General features: G+C 44.6%; 1 protein-coding gene and 1 long non-coding RNA gene across 2 annotated transcripts in view; both read right to left on the bottom strand.

Annotated features, from left to right (window-relative positions):
- Positions 1–6,121: 6,121 nt before the first annotated feature.
- On the bottom strand, positions 6,122–8,984 carry LOC134296817 (uncharacterized). Its single transcript, XR_010003682.1, has 2 exons — positions 7,906–8,984; positions 6,122–6,634 (listed from the first exon to the last, which is right to left on the bottom strand). It is a non-coding gene; the product is annotated as an uncharacterized LOC134296817 (long non-coding RNA).
- A 10,161-nt stretch (positions 8,985–19,145) lies between these two features.
- LOC134296812 (uncharacterized) overlaps positions 19,146–25,823 on the bottom strand; it is a 96,086-nt gene continuing 89,408 nt past the window's right edge. Inside the window, exon 2 of the mRNA XM_062972647.1 lies at positions 19,146–24,130. The gene's annotated coding sequence lies outside the window, so the exon portion shown is untranslated. The remainder of the gene's footprint in view (positions 24,131–25,823) is intronic.

Here is a 25,823-nt window from a genome sequence, read left to right as displayed (position 1 = left end):
TGCGCTCTTAAATCAGACATAAAGGCAATGGAAACATGCAAAGACATTTATAGAGGTTTGACAGCTATCAAGCAATTGATCTTTGCTGCTGTGGGCGCTGATTGGTGCAAGTTGGCCAACTCAAGAACGGAAAATGGAAGGGCGGTGGACAGGAAAAGAGATTGAAAGATGGCCTTAAAGCTAGTCTTAAAAACTGTGTCATAGTCACCAAAAACTGGGAAGGCCTCTCTTGAGCACTCTAGCTGGAGGTCAGCTGTGACCAGCAGTGCTGTGGAATTAGAAGAGATACGAATGGAGGGCAAAAAGGAGAAACATGCCAAGAGGAAGGTTCATCAAGCCAACCCTGACTGGGACCACCTTCCACCTGGAAACCAATGTCCTCAATATGGAAGAAAAGGCTCCACAGTCAACTACATATCACCAAGACAATACACTTGGAAGACCATCATACTCGGACAACGAGGGATCGCCTAAGTAAGTACTGTATATACTTGAGTATAAGCTTAGTTTTTCAGCCCTTTTTTTAAGACTGAAAAAGCCCCCCTCGGCTTATACTCGGGTGAGGGTCCTGGTAGGCTTATATTTGGGTCAGCTTATGGTACATTTGTATTTTTCTCTATTATTATTGGTATTATTACATTTATTATTTTTCTCTATTATTGTTGCTACTATTACAAATATTTTACTCTATTTTTACTATTATTAATAATACGTTTATTATTTCACTCTGATCTTATTATTATTGCATTTATTATTTTACTCAATTTATTATTACATGTATTATTTTCCTGTATTTATTATTATTATTAGTTTACTTTTATTATTATTAAAAGGATACATAAGCACATTTACATTAAAGAAGATGAGAATAAGGATTTGATCAGAGTTGGACAGTCTTATCTTAAATTTGAGCTTTATGTAAATATTCAAAAACATTTAACCTACTGATGCCTCAATTAATGTAATTTTATTGGTATCTATTTTTATTTCAGAAATGTACCACTGGAGTCAATGTTTTCTAGATTTTTTTATGGTAAAATTAGGTGCCTCGGCTTATATTTGGGTCGGCTTATACTCCAGTATATACGGTAAATATACTTTCAAGTCAATTCAACTTGCACAAAAAGTGAATCCTCTGAATATTACAAAGACCTTACTGGTGGCAAGAACAATTTAAGTGTAGAAAATGCTGCTGAACGGCTATCTCTTGGAAAGGTTTGGATTGTGTATTCCTTTATGGCAGACAGAAAAGGGTTGGTTTGGCTGGCCTTTGAGGGTCCCTTGAAACGCTATGATTCTAAGGTGGAGTCCCCAGTGGCGCAGTGTGTTAAAGCACTGAGCTGCTGAACTTGCGGACTGAAAGATCGCAAGTTCGAATCTGTGGAGTGGAGAGAGCGCCCACTGTTAGCGCAAGCTTCTGCCTGTTGGGAATGGAAGAACCGTTAAGCTCTAATCACCCTCTTTTATGAGGCAAATTCCCATTAAAATAGCAGAGTAAAGAATTGCAGCAGCGTGAGACTTGAGACTTACGCGAGTGTGAGTTTCGGAAGGCCTCTGTGTCATCAGGAAGGCAAAAGGGATGCAAAGTTAGCTTTAAAGATTAAAAGCATTTATTGAGGTAAAAAGAAATCCATTGATGGATAGAAAAGGTTTGGATCTAACTAACTGATCTATCCTGTTCTAATACACATAGACGGATTAAAATAACAAAGCTCTATAGATAGGCTACATTTTGACTAATAGAGGACAGAGGTGCGTCCTCTCTGGAACAAAGCAAGAAGCTGGAATGGCGGTCAGCCTCATGGGTCTGGTCACTTCTTCTCTAGGGCCATAAACATTCCAAAGGATCAAATTGGGGAAGTTACGTCAGAGCCCTAGGAGAGATCACATTTCTAGGAACATCAAAGGGTGGGCTGACCTAAATAGGACGGGAACCAGGAAACAATGGTGAATCCTATCTAGGCATGCTTTGGAAACGGAGAAAGGATTCCCTCAATCTAACTCTATCATCTATCTGACTACATTTAGACTTGAGTAGTCCAGGATGAATCCCAACACTGCCAACCTAGCAGTTCGAAAGCATGCAAATGTGCGTAGATTAATAGGTACAGCTCTGGTGAGAAGGTAAAGCACTCCATGCAGTCATGCCCATGGCCACATGACCTTGGAGGTGACTACGGACAACGCTGGCTCTTCGGCTTAGAAATGGAGATGAGCCCCAACCCCCAGTTGGACACAACTGGACTTCATGTCAGAGGAAAACCTTTACCTAAAGACCCAGAACTCTAGCATATGATAGCTGAATGAGGTTGGACTGGATGGTCTTTGGGGGTCCCTCCTGACTCTATAACTCTGTAACATAGACTCATCCAGAGAGGCATCCTAAATTGGAACTGACTCATGGGAATAACATTTCCTTTCTGCTCATCAGCCCCACCGTGTGAACAACCCTGGGCCCTTCTGTAAGTGATTTCTTCCAAAGCCGTCGTTGTGCAAAACTACTACGACACGCGGCAGCTTTAAGACAAACAGGTTCATCCAAACACGGTTTCCGCAGACTACGTTCCGCCCCTCCAGATGCGCCTGGGCAAATAGATGCTAATCCACAAACTCTCCTGACTATAAGCAATCTGTTGGTTTGACAAAACATTTTGAAAGTGTGGCACGACTTTCTTTTTCAGTCATGGGGATCCTTGTGCTCATGAATCATCATTTGGAGTGGCAGTCAGAAAAAGGGGCTGCAGCACCATCTCCTGGCTGCAACTGGGGCTCCTCTCTGCATGAAGAACTTACTTTCTAATGGCTTTAAAGGCTTTGTTTCCTTTGCAATATTTCTTTCAGACTTGTAGCCTCAAAGCTATGCTGTGAAGATGCCAAGCCCATTTTTGAGATCACAAATGGATGGATGCAGTTTGTATTGGCAAGTGTATCTCAGGAATATTATTGATTCGTTTTGGCTCTCTTTGTTATGATGTGCACCTTTAATATGCAAATTGCAAACTGAATCCAAAGAAACAAAACAAATTAGGCTGATATGACTAACTATTTCAAAAGAACCTTAAAGTAAAGGCTATTACTTCCTAAAACATGTATACGCCATTATCTTTTTCTAGGTAGTCATGCAGATCATAGGTATGTGTTCCAACTTTCAATCCGGTAAAGGCACCCACATCAAAGCAAATGTATCGTGAAAGCATTTTGTTCAGTCCTAAGCAAAGTATTTATGAAAAGCACAGTTCCTCTCTCATTAGCAAATTAAAAGAACTTTATTCCTATTTCAAAGAACTGAGCAATACATAGTAGTAGAAAAAGGGCAAAGACAGGTAATGAGAAGTAATTACACAGAGAAAGACCATGCAATGATTAAATAGCTCTAGTAATGTTACATGAAATGCATTACTCCACAGAAAGCAGTGATGAAATAGCTGAACAAACTTCTTCCCCCTCCCTTGCTCTACTGGAAAACATTGCCCTTATTGGTTCCATTGAAACAGAAGCTCTCCAAGTGGTTCAACCTCTGGAGAAAGAGCATGCCCTTGACTCACAGATGTTGCGCAAAACTACCCATATGCAGGGACCGTGGGAACCTAGTTTTCTTTAGCAACAGTTAAATGAGAAGGCAGACATGCCCATTTCAAAGCAGAAATTCCCATCTTATAATAATAATAATAATAACTTTATTTTTATACCCCGCCCCATCTCCCCAAAGGGACTCGGGGCGGCTTACATGGGGCCTTGCCCGATAAAACTATCAAATCAATAACACAGCAATAAAACAATTATCCCAATAAAAACATCAATGTCAGTAAAAACAATAGTTAAAATTGACATGAGCATATAATATTAAAACAGGAGACTAATTCATAGAACCCAGGCAAAGTGCAGAATGTGCCAAAATGGGGAAGGTAATTTCACAGTTGAAATGGACAATAAAATGCAATATAACATTGGCAACATCTCAAGAATGGGGCTATTATAAAATGGGCAGATCGATCAGTCCAACAACAAATTAAGTGTCAAAGGCCTTTTTGGAAGAGCCAGGTTTTTAAGCTCATCCGGAAGGAGAGGAGGGTGGGGGCCTGCCTGATCTCTTTAGGAAGAGAGTTCCAAAGCCGGGATGGGGGCCACGACGGAGAAGGCCCTCTCTCTCGTCCCCACCAACCACGACTGCGAGGGTGGTGGGAGCGAGAGGAGGGCCTCCCCCCGATGAGCGAAGAGAACGTGTGGGTTCATAGAGGGAGATGCGGTCTCTAAGGTAGGTGGGTCCCAAACCGTTTAGGGCTTTGTAGGTGATAACCTGCACCTTGAATTAGGCCCGGAAAATAAACGGCAGCCAGTGGAGCTCCTTAAACAGAGGCGTTGAACGTGCTCCTGTTAGAAGCCTGGCTGCCGAACGCTGGACTAGTTGTAGTTTCCGGGCCGTCTTCAAAGGCAGCCCCACGTAGAGCGCATTGCAATAGTCCAGTCTAGAGGTAACTAAGGCATGGACCACCCTGGTCAGATCAGACTTCTCGAGGTAAGGTCGCAGCTGGCGCACAAGTTTTACTTGTGCAAAGGCCCTCCCGGCCACGGCCGACACCTGAGCCTCAAGCGTCAGCCCCGAATCCAGGAGGACCCCCAAGCTGCGGACCTGCGCCTTCAGGGGGAGTGCGACCCCATCAAGCACAGGTGGCCACCCAAGACCCCGATTAGACATACGACTGACCTGGAGGACCTCTGTCGTCGGGATTAAGTCTCAGTTTGTTCACCCTCATCCAGGCCAACACAGTGGCCAGACACTGGTCCAGAATCCGAGGGGCTTCCTTGGATTTAGGTGGAAAAGAGTAGTAGAGTTCAGCTCCCCAAATGCACTCTCAGCCACACTTCTTGACCTGCTATGGACAACGTGGAAAGTCCGTTTCCTCTCATCAAGATGTGCAATGTCGGGCTTCATCAGCCACTTGCTCCAAAAATAGGCTCCGTTACCCAGAATTATTGGTGGCACGGCAACCCCACTGACGGTTGTGGTTGGATGCACAAATAAATGCCCCTTCTTGCATGGCTTGATAAAATGGAGCAATCTCTACAAAATTGTGCAGGATTTCTTCCAGAATATCCAACTTTGGTGTCAAGAAACCATCCCGTATGGCCTGTTGTTCCTTGTAGGACCATGGACTCCGTCCGTTCTGCTCAGGGACTGGTCAGCAGGATTAAGAGGTGGACAGAATGTGAGTCCCATCCTCGGCTCCAATACAATGTGGGTAATGTAGTTTCTGGAAGTGTAAAAATGTCAGGCAGGGGGGTATCTTATATTCCACCGCTGCCACCAATTTGTGGAGAACTCGGGCAGAGGGGAAACTTTTGAAATCCCACCTGATACCAATTGCAGAGATGTGGAGGTGAAGGTTGTTTTTTAATTAATTATATTATATATATAACTATTTCCACTGCCACCAGTTATCAAGAGTGTTTACTTACGCTGCCACCAGAGGTAAAAATGTTTATAATGCGGCCACCAGATGTTAAGGGGATTATCAACTCTTGCCACCACTATTGGAAGATTTAGCCACTGGCTACTTAGAGAGGACTTTTTAAATTTTGTTTTTTCTTCTTATTTATTCTTGATGTGTGTATGTATGAGAGAGACTGAGATGTTTGAAGGAAAAGAACAAGTTTATTCAGGCACAAGCTTGATGGTTAGAGTAACTTCTTTAAAGGCATTTAGATAATGGCTATGTTGAGGTGTTCCAAACTTCTTAAAACGTCAGTTCTTTCTCCACTAACAGACTACCTTAAAATAAGCCACCAAACTTATTTTAAACTTGACTCAAATCCCTCATTTGAGCCACCCTGATCCTCCAACTGAGAATTGGACTTCCCTGTGGTTCGCTGACCACAGACACTGACGGAGTCAAAATGACCAATTGAGTCTTCCTTGATCCCTTCAACCAGGATCAATCTTCCCTGTAATTCCCCTGATTACAGACTGACTGACTTTCCCTCCAAATTCTGCTCTTCAGCTAACCCAGTTGGCTCCGCCCCCTTTTCCATGGCAACCAACTTCTGAGTGCCGAGTAACTGAAATATTAACCCTTTTAAAACAGTTAAACATGGCATCTGTAAATAAAAAAATCACACTTCGTTACAGTAAGTAACTTTATTTTTCTATCCCGCCAGGGACTCGGGGCGGCTAACACGGGACAAAAGCCCAAAAGTACAAACAGGTAAAACAGTTAAAATATGTTACGATAAAAATACAGTAAAATCGACAATTATACCAACAGTTACCTTAAGCAAACAATGCAATAAACCATCAAAACTCAGTTAACAACTAGAATCAGATTAAAATAAAATAGAATAATGGATCAACCAGGTTGGTGGAGGGGATAGCATGGATGGGAAGCCAGCCATTATCTGCATAGGTACAAATAACATAAAGCAATGTCAAATTTATTTTTCCCAGAGCTAGAGGCAGGATAACTGAAGATCTGGGAACACGAAAATAAGCCATGGTCAGAACTTTCTTTCAACAGTTATTTATTGTCAGCATCTAAACACACTAAACCGCAACGAAGTAATTATCTAGAGCTTGTCGTTGATGATCCATTGAGGTTGGTGTCCTGACTTAAAACCATGGAAATCACAAAAGTTTGGCCTAAAACAGCAAACAGAAAAAGCAAGTCAACACATTGTAGATGAGAAAGGTACATAATATAGACATAAGACTGAATTATTTATTCTGGTATTTTTTCCAAATATGAACATTCATATAAATACTTTAACTAAAACAAATACTGTGTAAAAAATAAATAAGAAATACCAGGCCTTCACGCTCACAGTTCAAACAGGAGAGTATGGCACCCACGACGACGAAGTAATCTTGAGGGGCAAGAGGCCTTGTGGCCCAAAATCATGACCTTCACATCATCCAAGTCGCAGCTGGGCCCACAGAGAGCCAGCCTTAGGTAATTTTCTGTAGTAGGAAAGGTAATTTTTGGACGCTCCCAACCCCGTGGTACGGGGGGCAGGGCTGCGCGGTGCAGGGCCAGGCAGCGCAGAGCACATGGCAGTAAGGCCCAGGCCGTGGTGGCAAGGGCCAGGCTGTGCGGGAGGCGTCGCCAGGCCACATAGGTCAGGAGGCTACATAGCGACAAGACCCAGGCCGCGACAGGAAGGCACGTCCCGAAGGTGAAGGAGGACGGGGGGGGGGGGGGGGGGGGGCTCAGCGCCCCCGGGACAATGGCACCACAGGCAAATGACTAGATTGCCTGGCGGTTGGACCGACTCTGGTGAAGACTTGACCTGGCGGCAGGTACGTGTGGCAGCAGCACTCCTGAGTAACCAAGTCCATCAGCTGGGCCAAGGAAGGCTCAGAGAAGTCAGCAACCAGGGCCAGCCTTTACAGCTCCTTCATCCATCTGCCTTGGCCCTTCGGTGGGACTGTGAGAACCCAAGAGTTAAAGATCGAAATCCACTTGCAGGGTGGAAAAGGAAAACCAGTTGCTAAACCAAAATCCGTGTGCGAAAAGCTTCGGAAACAGAGCAATTGGACACGGGAGGTTTCACAACATCAGGTTTGCAATAGTGAAATGAAATGCAGAGTTTTTCTGTATGAGCAGCGAAACAGCAAGGACACCATTCCCTGTGTTGTGATGTTTTCCCATGGATCCCAGGATGATCAATCAAATGAAAACACGATTTCCTGTATTACTGTACCAGTTGCTCTAACATATGAAATCCACTACTCAATGGACTGTAAGCCTTGCCATGATTCTTTGGTGAACTCTATTGCCTGCTTGAAGAATAAAAGCACCCTGTGATTGAAGCCTGCTTGGTTTAGACACAGTAGATAACATCAGGGATCTGCCACAAAAGGTAACCATGGGTGACTAAAGCATAATTCACTCTTCTTCCCCAATAACTTACAGTTGACTCGGCAGATGCGTGGACTCCCAAGATGTGTAGTTCACTTCTCCAGTTGTTGACGATGCCGCTTCAAGCAACATCTCATATAACGGCACCTATGTCTGAGGAACGTTTTCCAGGTATCACAGTAAAGAACATGCCATTACCGTTTGTTTTTAAAGTTGTTATCATAGCCCATCAGCCACAGACCACCGCAATCCTTGATCTTGAGGTTTTGCGTGGAGCACTAAAACACTCATCTTAAAACGACAGGTAAGTAATACAGAAATATACAAATGTACAACTATCGCTGAACATCAACAGCACTTGCCATTTGCTGCTGCTGCTGGAGAATCGTCCACTTCCATCTACATCAGAGCAGATGTTGAGCCAGGGAGAAGAACCCCCCCAGGAGATGGATTTTGTGCTACAAGTGATGGTGTCTCCAGATTCCATTTACTTAGCAATAAACACCACATTCATAGAATCATAGAGTTGGAAGAGACCTCACGGGCCAGCCAGTCCAACCCCCTGCAGGAAACAATGTTCAAGACCATTTTTTGTTCCTTTGCTGCTAATTAGAACTAAAAAGGTGTTTACATTAATAACAGCAACAAAGCAACACAAACATTTGGGGAAAAAATAACTGATTATGTGAAAATGTTTTGAAGAACTCACCTGGTGATGCTTGCTGATCCTCAGTTCCAACCTCTACGGTGACTTCTGCTTCTAAATAAAAGTTAAAAAAAAACTGAACTGTAATTTCCTTTTCAAAGGTATGCTTATTATGCTCTGTACTGCATTAAACTGATACATTACTTCCATTGAACTTTCAGAGATTCACACAACAAACGCAGACACATTCAACCACCATCAGATGTGGGGAAAGGCAGTCCCCGCCTCGACTTCAGCCAAGCCCATGCTCTTTCCACATTTCTTGCCCTATTAAAAGCAAGATCCAATGCCTTCTTTCTTTCATTCATCCAGGTTTCCCACCTAGAGCTTCATGGGGAATCATGTCTAAGTAGGTTGGAGTCCCGGTCTCCTAGGAGAAAAGGTGGTGTCTGCAGACAGAGCAGCTGCGGCAACTAGGAAGGCCTAGCTGTGTAGTTCTTGTAGACTAAAAAAACAAAAAAAAATTGTTGCTTAGTTTAATAAAAAATAGTTGCATTCTAGGATGCCAGTTTGGCATTAATTCTATTTAATGATACTATATGAACATAATGTTGTAAATAAACTTCGGGTTTGAAAGGAAAACTGTTATCCATTCTATTCACCTCTATCTTCTACCTTTTCTTTTTTGGTGATTGGTTTGGGGGGGGGGGACCAAAATTCTGTTTCGCCTACACTTCAACATTACCTTGGGCCGGATCTGCTTCAAGGCAACAACCAAGGTAGTTTAATTCCATGTATAGTCAAAAACTATTTTTTTCTGGTATGTTTTACAAGTTTTTAAAGTTTTAATTTGTTGTGATCGATGATAATAATAATATAGTAACAACTTTATTTTTATACCCTGCCCCATCTCCCCGGGGGGACTCGGAGCAGCTTACATGGGGCCATGCCCGACAACAAAACAACAGCAGCAAAAAACAATGAAACAAATATCGAGAATAAAACAAATGTCGCATCAATAAAACATCAACATCAGTAAACAGTCATAAAAGTCGGCATACAGCATAAAATGATAAAAAACGGGAAGGCTAAAAAACACGGATCTGGGCCAGAGTGCAGAAAACTTCAACATGGGAGAGGTAGTTTCACAGTTAAAAGTCAAAAAAGTGCAAAATAATCATGGCCAGGCATCCTATTGTTAGACGGGCAGATAGATCAGCCCTACAATAATTAATCCTCGAAGGCTATTTGGAAGAGCCAAGTTTTTAGGCCCTTCCAGAAGGAGAGAAGGGTAGGGGGCCTGCCTGATCTCCCTAGGAAGAGTTCCAAAGCTGGGGGGCCACGACGGAGAAGGCCCTCTCTCTCGTCCCCCGCGACTGCGAGGTTTGGTGGGAGCGAGAGAAGGGCCTCCCCCAACGAGCGAAGAGAACGTGCAGGTTCATAGGGGGAGATGCGGTCTCTAAGGTAGGTGGGTCCCAAACCGTTCAGGGCTTTGTAGGTGATAACCTGCACCTTGAATTGGGCCCGGAAAATAAACGGCAGGCAGTGGAGCTCCTTAAACAGAAGCGTTGCACGCGCCCTGTAATTTTCTCCAGTTAGATGATGATGCTATGATGTCATGCCTTTCTTGCAAAATCAGGATTCAAAGCAGGTTGTAATAGTTAAAAATTAAATTTCAGAAATTCAGTAACAAATGCAAAATAGGTGTAATTATTATAAAGATGCAATAAGTAGTTAGTGAGTAAAAGAGATACCTTCCTGTAGTCGCCTGAGTGTCCTCAGCGGTGATTTCTCTTATCACCAGGCAAACATTACCTGCTATGACTGGAAATACTGAGTTTTTCCCTCACCGAAATGGGAAGCAAGCTTCCAATACAGGAAAAGTGATGCCAGCCATCAAATTGCTACGGCTACTCTCTCCTCCTCAGAGATGCTCTCCGTGTAAATTTTTGACAATAATTGCACTTAAAATCCTTTGCCTATGACTTACCTCAAGTTCAGCCTCCAAAAACTGGAAAAAAAAGAAATAGCTTTGTTAGAAATAGCCCTATTAATTGAGTACATATACAACTCTGAATAGTCAACAGGGAAATACCTACCTTTATTCAGTACAACAGTACCAACAGTGGCTTTTCCTTCCAAACTTTCAAAACTGACTTTTAAAACTTGAATTCGACTGAAGACCTGACTATAAACTTTTTCAAACCTAAACTAAGACTAATGTGATGGCACGCCAGGGGGGAAAGGAAACTATATGTATGGCTATCCAGTGGCTATCGGTATACCCTTTGTTGTACGTCAAACCTCTAAAATAAAGACTCAAGACTGGAAAAAGTTAACCAAAATAGGTTTACTAAAACAAAGTCAATGTTAACTTCAGTCAGGATTCTTGAATAGTGAAATCAAAATAAAATAATAATAATAATAATAACTTCATTTTTATACCCCGCCCCATCTCCCCAGGGGACTCGGAGCAGCTTACATGGGGCCATGCCCGACAACAATACAACAGCAGAAATAAAACAATAAAACAAATATCGAGAATAAAACAAATGTCGCATCAATAAAACATCAACATCACTAAACAGTCATAATAACGTAACAGACGCAGTTGGCAGTCTGCAGGAATCCATGCAAGCTCTAAAGAGCTTCATAAGAGTATTGCCGAAAATAAACAAAAGGCAATCACAATTGTCTTGAGGTGTGTATGGAAGAGATTGGTAAGCCAACAGTTTTAATCCTCCCACATGTGAAAAAGAAGCAGGTTTCTGACTGCCCCCCCCCCCCCCCCCAGCACTCCTCCAGCTTTTCGATGGGAAACAGGGCAACAAGTCGACCAAGGTGTTTTCCTGTAGAATGTAATGTGACAAGGTGGTTGAGCTCCCATGCATGACATCAGGCCAATTACAACAGCCAGAAAGTTGTTTCTGTCTAGAGCATCCGTGAGGGCCATTATCCAATTGTTTCATTCAAACTTTTTCCAAGGCTTAAAATATCAAACAGAAATTATGGTTTTCCATTTGCTCAAATCTCTCCTTTAATGAGGATATTGCTGTGTCAAGCACAACAAAAAAGAAGTTGACTTTAAAAGAATCTTTACCAGAATGTACAGCTTCATCTTTACTCATAGGAAAATTGTCCGTTTACTTTTCTTGATCGAACTAGCGTTTCTTTTTCAAAGTCAGCAGCAACATAATTTTTTCTGCAAGTTCCTTTAACTGTAATGACGCTATTTAGACCTTGATCAGATCTCATCCTTTCTATAAATGTTTTCACTCTTAGCAAGATCCCTAGAAATTTGAAGATCATTTGCTCGCGCCCTTCGGCTTCCTTCCTTCGAGGAGACGCTGCGCTTCGGTTCGATCTTTCGACGGCTATTCCTAAACCTGTGATTCAAGCAGTCTTCTGTTTTGATTAAGATGCCTCCTAAGAAAAACATTGGCGGGCCTAAGGGGAAGGGCCCAGAGAAGAAGGCAGCGGCAGCGGAAAAAACCCCTCCCCCCAACACCCCCTCCCCAACAACCGGTTCCTCGTCGGAGGATGAGGGTATCAGCACCCTGCGAACACCATGGGTGGCTGAAAGGCCTGCTTTGGAGGCAGTGGGACCCCCAAGGATGGACGACCCTGGTGCCGGGAGTTCACTCAGGAGAGAAGAGCAGCCAAGGCAAGAGGAGCAAAGAGCACTCTCACCTGAAGACCAGGGCCGCTCTGGTGTGGAGGAGCCCCCTCGGCGCCGCTGTCCCCTGCCTGACTGCCTTCAGGGTCCCATCAGCATGAGGATTAAGCGCAGGTATGATCCAGAAACGAGATTCATGGTCCCCGATGAGGCGTGGCTTGCCGAATATCAGGTGGACCTGATCAGAGAACCCCAAGCGAAGATGCGAAGACTTAGTAGGAAGATGGAGGTGCAGCCCAGTCGGGAGAGGGCTAAGATCGCTAAGCTGGAGGCCAGAGTTCAGAAATTGAAAAGGCAACTTTGAAGCACAAACTCAAAGTAGCAGCAAGAGACGTGAAGATTTCATTCCTGAAGGAGGCCATGGCAGAGAAGGAGAAAAAGGAGAAGGCAAATATAGCCCAGGAGATGGAGGCCCTGAAACTGCAACAGGCGGAAGAGCGCCCATTGACCAGCAAGGAGTGACCACTGGGCGACAGACAAAGGGACAGAAGGACAGACGGTGTTTGTGGCGTCCGGGTCCATGACGGAGGGATAGGGGCGGGTGACACCCCCTCCTCAGTTTCTTCTTTCGTTTCTTCTACCTTTTTCTTTTTTTCCCCTATCTCAAAATCAATGATGTTTAATCTATATATATAAAAGAGTGATGGCATCAGGGCAGCGGACAAAAAACAACAAAACTACAGGCCCCCCAACCTCGAAATTTGACAACACAACCCATCATTCACGGCTCTAGGTTGATACAACAAAAAAGAAAAGAAAAATAAAGTCCTAATTAGAGAGAGAGGAATAATTGTTTTTATCCAATTGCTGCCAGTTTGAAGGCTAAGCTCCACCCACTTGGTCTCCTAGCAACCTACTCAGCCCAGGGGACAGGCACAGAAACACTAAACTTGGCAGCACAACCCCTCATCCATGCCTCTACGTTCATACAACAAAAAGAAAAGAAAAATAAAGTCCTTATTACAGGGAGAGGAATAGTTTTTATCCAATTGCTGCCAGTTTGAAGGCTAAGCTCCGCCCACTTGGTCTCCTAGCAACCTCCTCAGCCCAGGGGACAGGCAGAGTTAGGCCTTACTTAGGCCTCTTCCACAGATTATCAGATTTGAACTGGATTATATGGCAGTGTAGACTCAAGACCCTTCCACACAGCTATATAACCTATTTAGAATCTTATATTATCTGCTTTGAACTGGATTATCTTGACTCCACACTGCCATATAATCCACTTCAGTGTGCATACTAAACAAAAAGACAACCATACAACAGACATTCAATACCACGACTACCTCAACAATTTCTCACCAACACAACCAGACAACGCCACAGCAACGTGTGGCCGGGCACAGCTAGTAAATAATATTTTAGTTTAAATCTGAATTTCAACTTTAATATTTTCTGTGAGTGCTCATGTATTACTTTCCATTATTTTTTTATTGGTTTGCATTGTCATCTATATAGATTATCATCTATATCCGAGGCCCACTTAATCATGTTTTCTTTGATCCCTTCCGTTTCTGTGTTCCACTCTAGCAGTTCCTGGTATAACATCCTTCTTATTATTTCCCCCCGCTTTACACATTATTACATCCCATATCTGCTCTTGAGGTACAAAGTCGTGTTTCCGGTCTTCCTGGTAACTATCCTTAGTTTGCGTGTATTGGAACCAGGTCAGCTTACTGCCTCCGGTTCTTAATACTTCTAAAGATTTTAGAGACCACTTGTTGTTCTGTTTGGTCAATAGGTGTTTGTAGGTATACCAGTTTTCTCTTGGAATTTCCCTTTTGTGGTGGGCTTCTGCTGGGGAGAGCCAAAAGGGTCTTTTACTATAAAGTCCTGCTTTGTACTTTTCTCAAACTTTAAGTAGTCCTGCCCTGACAAACTGGTTGGAGACATTTCTTTCTACCTTTGCTTTTTGGTCCCATAGGTACGCATGCCACGCCCGGCGGAGGCCGAAGCCCTCTAAGCTTAATATTTTCCTGTTTACTGGTGTAGCCCAACCCTTCACCCAAGTTCGCACGCATGCCTCAAAATATGTTTGGAAATCCGGTAATGCCAACCCCCCTCTTTTTGTTAGATCTGGCTACCTGTATCTTTTTGTTAGATTTTGGGGCCGGGCTGTGGCGCAGGCTGGTAAACAGCTGCAGCAGTAAATCACTCTGACCATGAGGTCATGAGTTCGAGGCCAGCCCGTGGCAGGGTGAGCACCCGTCAATTAAAAATAAAAAATAGCCCCTGCTCGTTGCTGACCTAGCAACCCGAAAGATAGTTGCATCTATCAAGTAGGAAATAAACTTGCCTCCCCACTTTTATAAGTGGTACCTTAACTAATTTACAACGTTGGAATGAGGAAGTGCCATCAGAGTGGATGATGAAGCAGCTGCTCCCCCCTGTGGCCAGAATCCAACATCCCCTCAGGAGAAGGTTAAATTGCCTCTGCGTCTGTCTGTCTGTCGTCTCTGTCTCGGTTTGATGTGTTTATGGGCATTGAATGTTTGCCGTATATGTACATAATGTGCTCCGCCCTGAGTCCCCTTCGGGGTGAGAAGGGTGGAATATAAATACTGTAAATAAATAAATAAATAAATTGTCACTTTTTGCAAGTTTACTAACCATATTTATCTTATGCAGGATGTCATGCCATGTCACTAAACAGCACAGAAACGTGAAGCTTTGCAGTTTCTTAAGTGCTATTGCAGTGTTCCTACCAAATGCATCAAGTTTCTGCTCTTGAGAAGCTTCATACAAGGCATCATATATTTCTTCGATGTGGAACCTCAAAGGCAACAATGCCTCGATTCTGCTTTACCACCTAATATTGCAGACTGGGTTGACAGTGAGAGTGGAAACGTGCTTCAACAAAATACTCAATCTTTGAGTAGATCTTTTAAAAAAAAGTTAAAAGATTTGTAGTATGATGCCGAAACAGTCTACTGCAATACTGCAAGACAGAGCGGCATCATTTACGACCAAGTTGAGAGAGTGGTTTCCACATGGTCCATAAAAGGCTCTAGGATTTAAATCAAGGATTCCCGTCTGGACACCAACATGTTTTCCATCGCGGCACCGAGCAAAACAACAAAACTAAAGGCCCCCCAACCTTGAAATTTGACAACACAACCCATAATCCACGCCTCTAGGCTGATACAACAAAAAATCCCGTCAAGAACCTCCATGGCACCTTAAAAACCCAGCCATCAGCCTGGCCGGAAGGCCCCAAAGTGGTCGGAGGAGGGGCCTCCACACGGCGGGGTCTGTGACGCCCGCCGAAGAGGAGGGCTGCGGAGTAAGAATTCTCAGGCCGCGACGGGGCCCGACCAGGCATGGAACAACACACACACCCCCCCCCGCGAAGACCCACCGCAGCCTCCCACTAGCTGGACACAGGCTGCCAGGCCCCAAGGTCTGGGTTTTTGTTGGAGATGGAGGCCCGCAAAAGGCGGAGGCAGGGGTGGCTGCAAGGCTGGGAAGAGCCCCCCCCCCCCCCCGCCTTGTCCTGAAGGCCCTAAACAGCTGGCGACAGCCCGGCCTGCCACATGGGTCGGGCCTGGAGAGGCAAATGGTGGCCTAAGGCCGTGAAGGCCTAGGCAGGGCCACCCGGGAGCAACCCTCCCCCTTTCCCCTCTTCAAACGAGGCCCCTACCTTCCCAACCTCAGCTGCCTGGGCCTCTCTCTTTCTTCCAGGCATTGGAAAAAGGAGCCGCCTGCCTGTACTTTCAGGCAACACATATAATACCTAAAATTACTGTGGTGTAATAACACAAAACAATATAATCTCTAAAATCACGACATTAAATAAAGGAGAACACTCTGAAAATGGGAATACCAGACAGTAAACAACCAGGACCAGGTAACACCTCCCAACAAAGGATTCCCCCAGGCAGGAAGCAACCAGGCTTCCGAACAGCAAACCTATTCATTACTGTTCAACCGAACCAAACATCATTTCCCCTTGATAGTACACCCTCAGGGTTTCAAGCCATAAGGCTACTCCGTTTCATTCAACCTACCCAAAAAAGGATACCCCTGTGTAGAAACCAGTCAGTCTTTCAAACAGCGAGGCTATTCATTGCAATTCAAATTGCCTAAAAAACCATTTTCCTACAACGCAACTACCCAGCCTTCCAAGCAGCAAACCTATTCCAAACAAGAATTCACGTAAGCACAAAACACCCAGACGTTAAGGCTGCAAGGCTATTCACTGCTATTCCACCTGGTCAACAAATGATTCCCATCAGCCACAGCAACGCGTGGCTGGGTACAGCTAGTAATAGAATAATATGTTGCCTGGTGTAGTTGTTGTAAAATATTATTCTGGATCTTTCCTGACAAGAAAATAACAAACTTGTTCTGGACATTTTTGCTCAAATAGTGAACGTGTTTTCTTTGGAACAGATTCTTCTCGCATGTTTGGTCATAAAACCAAATACTTTGCTGTATGTTCTACCAATTTTAAAAAGTTGCCATTATTACGTTCAAATAGAACATCTTTTTCCCCTTGAAATGCCAATTGTTGAGTCCCCCAAAACTGTACAACACATAGCAAGCGTTTCAGAACTTGCTGCCAATGTTCAGTTTCAGCATGAATATGTCTTTCATGCTCTGCATCAATAGTTTTGTTTAAATGTAAATGTTGAGAGAGTTCACACCAAGATGCATAGTTTTCAATATGAGTATGGGATTTCCCATGACTGGTCAAAAGCCTGGCCAAGTTCTTCCAGTCAGAATATTCTTGGATACTAGCAAGAACAGAATTTGCATTTCCAAAATTTTTGCAAGCAAAACAAAAACCTTCATTTTTCAATAAAGAATGTAGTAGCCCATTCCTGTTGACATGCTCTCCGTAAATCTCCTACTCTTAGTGTCCAGAGAAAAATCTTTGTCTGTGACTTGCCAACGTCCTCGTTCCACAAAAATTTTCCGTACCTCATCATTTATTTTGGGTGGCCGCTCTCCACAATAATTTGAAATCAATGAATATGGGCCTCCTTGCTTTGTTCCTGGGGAAAAAAAAAAAGTGGTGTATGTTAACTTCTTAAAGTTTTTCAAAGATTTAATGCAATGCGAGATCAATACCTATAATACCTCGTTATGTAATCTTCTAAAAAAATTGAAATAAAATAAACCTTTTGGCAGTGGCCAATTGGAAAGGTAGATTTTACATATAAATTTCAAATGTAAACCACGGTAAACACTAGGGATGGGCAAATTTTCAGAAAAACTCTTTTATCATTATTCAAAATAGATCCAAAGGGGTTTCTGAGATTGTTTGGTGCTTCAGAATTAACCTTCCAATTCTAAGCGTTGGTACCCATTTCCTCTAAAGACCTTAAAATAATCTTCGGGTATATGGGAAAATGTTTTAATTTAACCAACCTTTGCTATTTAGGAGAGAAATTCCCCTTATCTTTTGGAGTGGTTGCTTTCTATGGGCCTCTTAAACCCGGCTTCAGAAGTGGGAGGAGCCTGGATCTTGTCTTCCCACGTTTAAACCTGGGCTTCCTCTCCCTTGCAGAAGGGAGAGAGCCTGATAATTGCAGGGCTTTAATTCCGCAGGATCTCCCTTGCAAAACCCCTCCTGCCTTTGCCAGTGAAGAAAGGGGGGAAAGGAGGGGGATCAATCCCAATGTGCTGGCAAAACCACAAACTAGAACTCTCCACCCAATGGGCAGGGAAAGCAAACTATTAACCCTGCTAAAGTTTTTCCACAATTCCCGCCTATTATCTTAAATTACCCTGATATTACTATTATTTGCAACACAACAAGGTGAGTCCACAGCAGACACTCTGCTGGGTGTTGTACTGGATTCACACGCCAGACACTTCTAGGACTGTGTGATGTATCGGCGAATAATGCACAGATCCCAGTAAGGTGGCCTTCTACAGCTGGCAGGCAGAGGCGGTCCAACCATAAGGCGAACTAGGCATTTGCCTGTGGCGCCATCGTCCCGGGGGCACCATCGTGCTGGGAGGAGGGCACCACTCTCCACCTCCTTCTCTTTCGGGCCTTCCGGCCAGCGCAGACCCACCTTCGCACCACGCAAGCCCACCTTTGGGGCCTTCAGAGATTGTGAGGTCTGTAGGAACTTGGAAGCTAGGTATGTGGGGTTTGTATATCTGTAGAAGGTCCAGGGTGGGAGAAAGAACTTTTCTTTGAAGCAGGTGTGAATGTTGTAATTAATCACCTTGATTAGCATTTAATGGCCCTGTGGCTTCAAGGCCTGGCTTCTTCTTGCCTGGGAGAATCTTTTTTTGGGAGGAGTTAGCTGTCCCTGATTGTTTACTGTCTGGATTTCTTCTGTTTTCAGAGTGTTGTTCTTTATTTATTGTCCTGATTTTAGAGGGTTTTTTTTAATACTGAGGGCTATCTGGGTTATCTAAGTCCACACTGCCCTATATCCCTGTTCAATGTTTAGTGCTAAATTTGCAAATATAGTAATTCCTACATAACATTACCATGTATTGAACTGCTTTTTCTATTGATTTGTTGTAAAACATGATGTCTTGGTGCTTAATTTTTAAAATCATAATGTAATTTGATGTTTTATAGGCTTTTCCTTTATACTTCCTTATTATCCAACATTTTCGCTTATCCAACGCTTTTATTTTTCAGTGATTGGTTTGGGGGGGGGGGGCGCCAAAATTCTGTTCGCCTACACTTGAAAAATACCTAGGGCCGGCTCTGCTGGCAGGTGGTGATTTTGTCAGTGCCGATTGTTTAGATGCAGGCCAAAGTCTTTAGGTACTGCACCCAGTGTGCCCATCACCACTGGGACCACCTTGACTGGCTTGTGCCACAGTCTTTGCCATTTGAGCTTTGAAATGATTTGAAACATACCCTTCTACCAGGTTCATACCAAGTAATTTATCTCTTCAGATAAAGAATGAAGAGGGGGACGCCTGGCTTGACAGCAGTGTGCGCGAAAAAGACCTTGGAGTCCTCGTGGACAACAAGTTAAACATGAGCCAACAATGTGATGCGGCAGTTAAAAGCCAATGGGATTCTGTCCTGCATCAATAGGGGAATAGCGTCTAGATCCAGGGAAGTCCTGCTCCCCCTTATTCTATTCTGCCTTGGTCAGACCACACCTGGAATCACCCTGTGTCCAATTCTGGGCACCGCAGTTGAAGGGAGATGTTGACAAGCTGGAAAGCGTCCAGAGGAGGGCGACTCAAAGGATCAAGGGTCTGGAGAACAAGCCCTATGAGGAGCGGCTTAAAGAGCTGGGCATGTTTAGCCTGCAGAAGAGAAGGCTGAGAGGAGACATGAGAGCCAGGTACAAATACGTGAAGGGAAGTCATAGGGAGGAGGGAGGGAGCTTTCTTTCTGCTGCCCTGCAGACTAGGACACGGAACAATGGCTTCAAACTACAGGAAAGGAGATTCCACCTAAACATCAGGAAGAACTTCCTCACAGTGAGAAGGGCTGTTCAACAGTGGAACTCTGCCCCGGACTGTGGTGGAGGCTCCCTCCTTCTATGGAGGCTTTTAAGCAAAGGCTGGATGGCCATCTGTCGGGGGTGCTTTGAATGCGATTTCCTGCTTCTTGGCGGGGGGTTGGACTAGATGGCCCATGAGGTCTCTTCCAACTCTACTACTCTATGATTCTATGATTCTATGAAGAACATTGTTTCTGTTAAAACTTGTTGGACTTAATTTTCAAAAGTTAACGAGGGAGATAATAGATTTTTCGATGCATTCCAGCAGATAGGACTACAACTAAAATGGAAACAAGCCCTAAACTTTCACAGTATCTCTTGAGAAACAGACTTGAGCCATCAAATAGAAATCTTGACAGAATAAACGGCTGTGAGATCATCAGAAAGTGAAATCTACAGAAAGGAGAAAAAATGAAAAAAGACGGGGCTGCTCCAAACAACCAAGAGAACAGAGAGATCCTCCAATGCTGAGCTATCAGTTCTAATTAATGAACTGAAAAGATAGTACATAACAACCAGCATAAACAAACTGGCCACGTTGTCCGAATGCCCAAAGATCACCGTCTCCCAAAGCAGCTACTCTACTCCGAACTCAAGAATGGGAAACGGAATGTTGGTGGGCAGGAAAAGAGATTTAAAGATGGGCTCAAAGCCAACCTTAAAAACTGTGGAATAGACACTGAGAACGGGGAAGCCCTGGCCCTTGAGCGCTCTAATTGGAGGTCAGCTGTGACCAGCAGTGCTGCGGAGTTCGAAGAGGCACGAATGGAGGGCTTAATGGAGAAACGTGCCAAGAGGAAGGCCCGTCAAGCCAACCCTGACAGAGACAGACTTCCACCTGGAAACCGATGTCCTCACTGCGGAAGGGAGAACATGCGGGTCAAGAATCGGTCTCTTCAGTCACCTGCGGACACACTCCCAAGACCCTAGAACTGGAGGACCTTCATCCTTGGCCTACGAGGGATCGCCTAAGTAAGTAAATAAACAAACCTGAAGTACAATTAAGCTGATCAACATTAATGGGTTTCATTTTGAACAACCTTCTAAAGCCATGGCTCCTTAATTAAATTCCTCATGTTGTGAACTTTGTTACAGTAAGTTGTAACAGGATCAAGTGTGTGTGTGTGTGTTAAAGAAAACTTTATAATGTTAATTATTATGAGCAGCTGCTGATGTAGGTCAGCAAGCAAGCTTGAACCACACCCAGTGGAGTATAACTGTATGGATGTTAGAATACAGTTTGGAGATGCTGAATTAACAATGCTCTAGCAGTAATGCTCTTTGCTATGGTGGAATAGCTATTTGTTTTATGTTCTACTCTCTCATTTGGATGAAGCCTTATTCTGCTACTTACAAGGACTATAAGTTTGTTGGACTGTTTGATTTTGTATGCAAAAATGCAAATTTATATTTTAACTCTGCTGACAAGAGTCAAGTTTTTCGGTTCCTTTTCCTCTTGCTTTTGTGTCTTTTGCATTGGACCTGCCTGAAATCTGCTTATGTACAACAAACTTGAGTTCAGGGACACAGAGTAATTTTGATGGTGTGCCCGCTTCATGATGTCTAAAGATCTTCAAACTCAAAGCAGCCTAGAAATTCTTTGGAATGTCAAAACGGACCAACTTTCCTTAAGAGCAGTTTCCTGGACTGCACACTGCACTGTTATTGCTATGTAACATTAGCTGCTGTTGCCTCCGTTGCCTTGGCTCTTTGTGCCATTCCATTTCGTGGACCTTGAATTGATGACTGCAACCCTGGACCTTGGACTGGAATTCGACTCTTCTTCTACCTTCGCTCTTTGATTTGTGTCTACCCACGGCTCTTGACTCCTGGCTTGCCTCCCGACCTTGCTACTGTCTCCTTTCCTGGCCCTGGACCGACCTGACGACGTCTCTTCGCTTTGTTCCTTGAGCTCCTGGCATTGTCTGTACTCTTGAAGCGGATTATTGCTGCCCCTGCTGTTTCGACTCCGGACCCGTTTGACAACATCTCCTTGCACTGTCCCTTTAAATCCCAAAGCCTGGTGCTGGCCGCAGTAAAGGCTTGGAGCCGCTTTCTCTCCTTTTGCACCGGCTTCCAAGTTTGTTTACAAGCTACTCTCACTGGGAAGCTCCTTTGCTCAGTGCGAGTTTCTGTTTGAGGCTTTAAGTTTGAACTGCTAAGTTTGGGACTTTGGGGAGTTTTTTGGGGGGTTTACAAGTCTTTGCTTTGTTTTGGCTGCTTATTCCAAGCCAACTCAGAAAGTTTTGAGCTGAATTGAAGCACCCTTAGTTTAATCTGGATTATTTGCTTGAATAATCCGGTTTATTTGTTAAAGCATATTTTTTTGATATATTTTTGTTTAAACTGCCTTAAAACACTGGAGGTTAAGTGTTTTAAGCCATCTTTTATGTTTGTGACTAGTTTTTGGGCTATTTCTTGAATAAACTGTTTTGCTCTCTAATTGGCGTCTGACTTTTGACAATAACGACTTACTAACATGAAAGCAACATTCTCAAAGCTTCCTATTCTCTTACAAGGCAATCCACTACTGGCCCCAGGCCTAGCTATGGCATGAAGAAAAAAGAATATAGGCCGCCATACTCAGGGAAAAGCCATTTCCAAACAGTGGCGGGAAAAGGACTGCGTGTGGGAGCGGCTGTTGAAGGTAGAGGTGAGGGTTGTTCTGTCTGTGTGCGGGCTTGGCCTTTGGCGCAGATGGAGCGTGTCAGGGTATTGTGAATTGTGTGAGATGTTAAAATCAATCTAGGCTGTTAGAAATGTTTTTTTCTGTATGAGTTTCAGCAACGGAGGAGTTAATAAAAACCTGCTTTGATTGATGTAACACAGGACCAATGGGGTCAAGTCTGATTGACCGGGACTTCCTTCATGATCTGTGGAATGCAGGGGAGTGTTGTGTGTTCGGTGTGAGCGTTAACTGAAGATGGCCGATGAATGCTTTGCTCTGTAGCCGAGGAGATACTGCCATGTGTCTGGGACTTATTGCAAATGACTGCAACTGTATATAGTGATGTAAATAAAGTTTAAGTACCGTTGGATTTTCAACGGAACCTTCGACTGCTGGTGTTTTGTTGACCAGTGCTGATTCTCCGCATGAGAAGGCAGCCTGGAGAAGGAGGGATCGGTGAGACCATGATGATGATTTTTGGAACCCACTCTGCATGGCAACCAGAGTCACCCCATTGTCCCCCTGACAGTGTGTTCCGTTTTTTGGGGTTTTTTAGGCCGCATGGTGGTTGGGGATGTATAGTTTTCTTGAATGAACGTAGAGGCGTGGATGAGGGTTTGTTAGCATAAAGTTCAACCAGCAAACTTGTTGAAGTCCTAATCACCTGAAGGGCCCAAGTTTGCCCATGCATGTCGGAGGAAAGAGCCAGGCAAGGCAGGGAAGCCCAGTTGAGGATACCGGCCTGGACAGGTAGGACGCGGAGGCAGTGCAAGGCGCCATGAGGGGGGTGGGCAGGGGAGGGGTCTTCCTTCCTTCCTCCCTCCTTCCTTCCTTCCCTTCTTTAACTTATATACAGCTCTTTTCCTCCAACCCTCCCTCTTTCTTTCTTCCCTTCCTTCTCTCCTGTCTTCCTTCCTTCACTCCATTCCTTCTCTCACTTTCCCTCTTTTTTTCTTCCTTCCTTCCTTTCCTTAGGGACAGGAATTTGGGGAGTGTGTGTGTGTAATCCTTTGTGGCTGGAGGAAGAGGGGCACAGCTGGATGGCCTTGTGGGCTCCCTGCTACATTGTCTTCCCCTGCATGAGGTAAACCGTCTGCTGCGGTGGTTGGACGTTTCACACGCAACGTCTTGCAAGGGTGGGGGGGGGGGTTGGGGGCTGTTCCGCGCATGTGCACCTTTTAAGTGAACTTTGCCTTTCTTTTCCAGTAAACCTATTTGTTTAACTTTATCCTGCCTGCCTCGAGAGTCTTTATTTTAAAGAACTGAAGTACATTGGAGGGTATACCGATAGCCACCGGATATAGCCAGACACTAGTTTTGCTTTTAACCCCGGGGGTACCATCATCATACCCACCTTGAAGAATAAATAGTAGGCTTGCTCAAATAATTCGTTTTCCCCGTTTACCGTTATTGATTCGTTATTTTCGGATTTTTTGAAGCAATATTGAATCTTGGCTGTCCACACGCCTGGATATCGCGGTTTCGAACCGCGATTGGCCGTTTTCCGTAATGGCGCCTTTTTTTTCGTTTTTAAAAAATGCTTTGTCAAATCATCCAAACTTTTTTAAGTCCACTGGGGCAATCTAGTGTGTTGTTTGCACCTTGTAGCCAATCAGAGAGCACGTTTAACCAGGGGGAGGGGCTGGTAGGACGTGCTTAATGAAAACAGCGTGCACACGCCTCGTGGCTCAGTCGCACTGGGACTTTTGGAGAGGGTGGAAGGGTAGATTGGTGCAGGCAGGCAGGAAACATTGCTGCGTCACAGCATGGCTGTGTGAAGACCAGGACAGGAGAAAAGGTGGGGTGGTCTGTGGCTGAGTTTGGTGGTGTGGGTCTTAGGTCTTTCTATTTCTTTTGTTGTTGCAAACTTGCAAAGGGCTGTCCTGTGGGTGTTTTTCCTGTTCAAAATACAACTCCTTCGGGGAAAATAAAAGCTTGCCTTTGTGCCTTGCCTTCCCCTGGGCTACGGGTGTGTGTGTGTCTGCCAGGGACGCTTTGGGAAAGAGTTGCATATCCCATCCTGTTCAAAATACAACTCCTTTCGGGAAAATAAAAGCTTGCCTTTGTGCCTTGCCTTCCCCTGGGCTACGGGTGTGTGTGTGTCTGCCAGGGACGCTTTGGGAAAGAGTTGCATATCCCATCCTGTTCAAAATACAACTCCTTTCGGGAAAATAAAAGCTTGCCTTTGTGCCTTGCCTTCCCCTGGGCTACGGGTGTGTGTGTGTCTGCCAGGGACGCTTTGGGAAAGAGTTGCATATCCCATCCTGTTCAAAATACAACTCCTTTCGGGAAAATAAAAGCTTGCCTTTGTGCCTTGCCTTGTGTGTGTGTCTGCCAGGAACGCTTTGGGAAAGAGTTGCATATCCCATCCTGTTCAAAATACAACTCCTTCGGGGAAAATAAAAGCTTGCCTTTGTGCCTTGCCTTCCCCTGGGCTACGGGTGTGTGTGTGTCTGCCAGGGACGCTTTGGGAAAGAGTTGCATATCCCATCCTGTTCAAAATACAACTCCTTTCGGGAAAATAAAAGCTTGCCTTTGTGCCTTGCCTTCCCCTGGGCTACGGGTGTGTGTGTGTCTGCCAGGGACGCTTTGGGAAAGAGTTGCATATCCCATCCTGTTCAAAATACAACTCCTTTGGGGAAAATAAAAGCTTGCCTTTGTGCCTTGCCTTTCCCAGTCTCAAACACCTCCAGGGCTGCGTGGGTGTGTGTCTGCCAGGGACGCTTCCTGATTTTCCCAAGCCAACTTTGGGAAAGAGTTGCATATCCCATACTTTCCTGTAGAACTGGAAAGTACAGGTATCCCCTTGTAAATAAATAAAACTAACTAAATGTTATAGACTACGCTTTTGCAACAGTAAATTGGCCAGAATATAACACGTTGCCAATCAAGATTCAACAAATATTTCCCACCAGTAACACAACACCTTACCATCATCCCTTCTGTTACCTGAAAACACTCCCCTTGACATGAAGCGCTCAGCTGTACGCGGGTCTGGGGGAGCAAGTCCTAGTAGTGGTCAAGCCACGGCCAGGACACTGTGGGGGGCCAAAAAAGTTAAGGTGGGTCCCATACGTCTGGAACGCCGAACTATGGGAGTGGGTGGACTTGATGAAGAACCAGGCTGTTCTAATGCAGACAGTTCACAGGCATCCACCCGGAGCCGGCTGTCGCATGGAGCTGAGACAACTGGACGATCATTGGAACATACAGGTGTTGCCGTCCTGGAACTACAGGTGGTGGATAGTGAGGATATAGATAACCCCACCCCTCCCCCAGCTACTGACAGTGAGGAGGAGGTAGAGGAGGTACTACCATCAAAACGTAGACTTTCTCATGCTGCTGAAAGGGTGCCCACGACTCCCATCTCTGAGGGCGTCGCCACAGTGGCTGTGGGGAGGCCAAGGTCATTTATTTGGGACCATTTCCATGTCCACTCTCAGAGTGCTACTTTGGCAGTTTGTAGACACTGTGGGGCAAATATCAGCAGAGGCAGAGACACGAGACATCTTGCGACCTCGGGGTTGAGCTCTCACATGAAGCG

This window comes from Anolis carolinensis, chromosome 2 (assembly GCF_035594765.1).
Source record: "Anolis carolinensis isolate JA03-04 chromosome 2, rAnoCar3.1.pri, whole genome shotgun sequence".
NCBI classification, from domain to species: Eukaryota; Metazoa; Chordata; class Lepidosauria; order Squamata; family Dactyloidae; genus Anolis; species Anolis carolinensis.
Note: the sequence above shows the minus strand (reverse complement) of the source record. Positions and strands in the feature narration are given on the sequence as shown.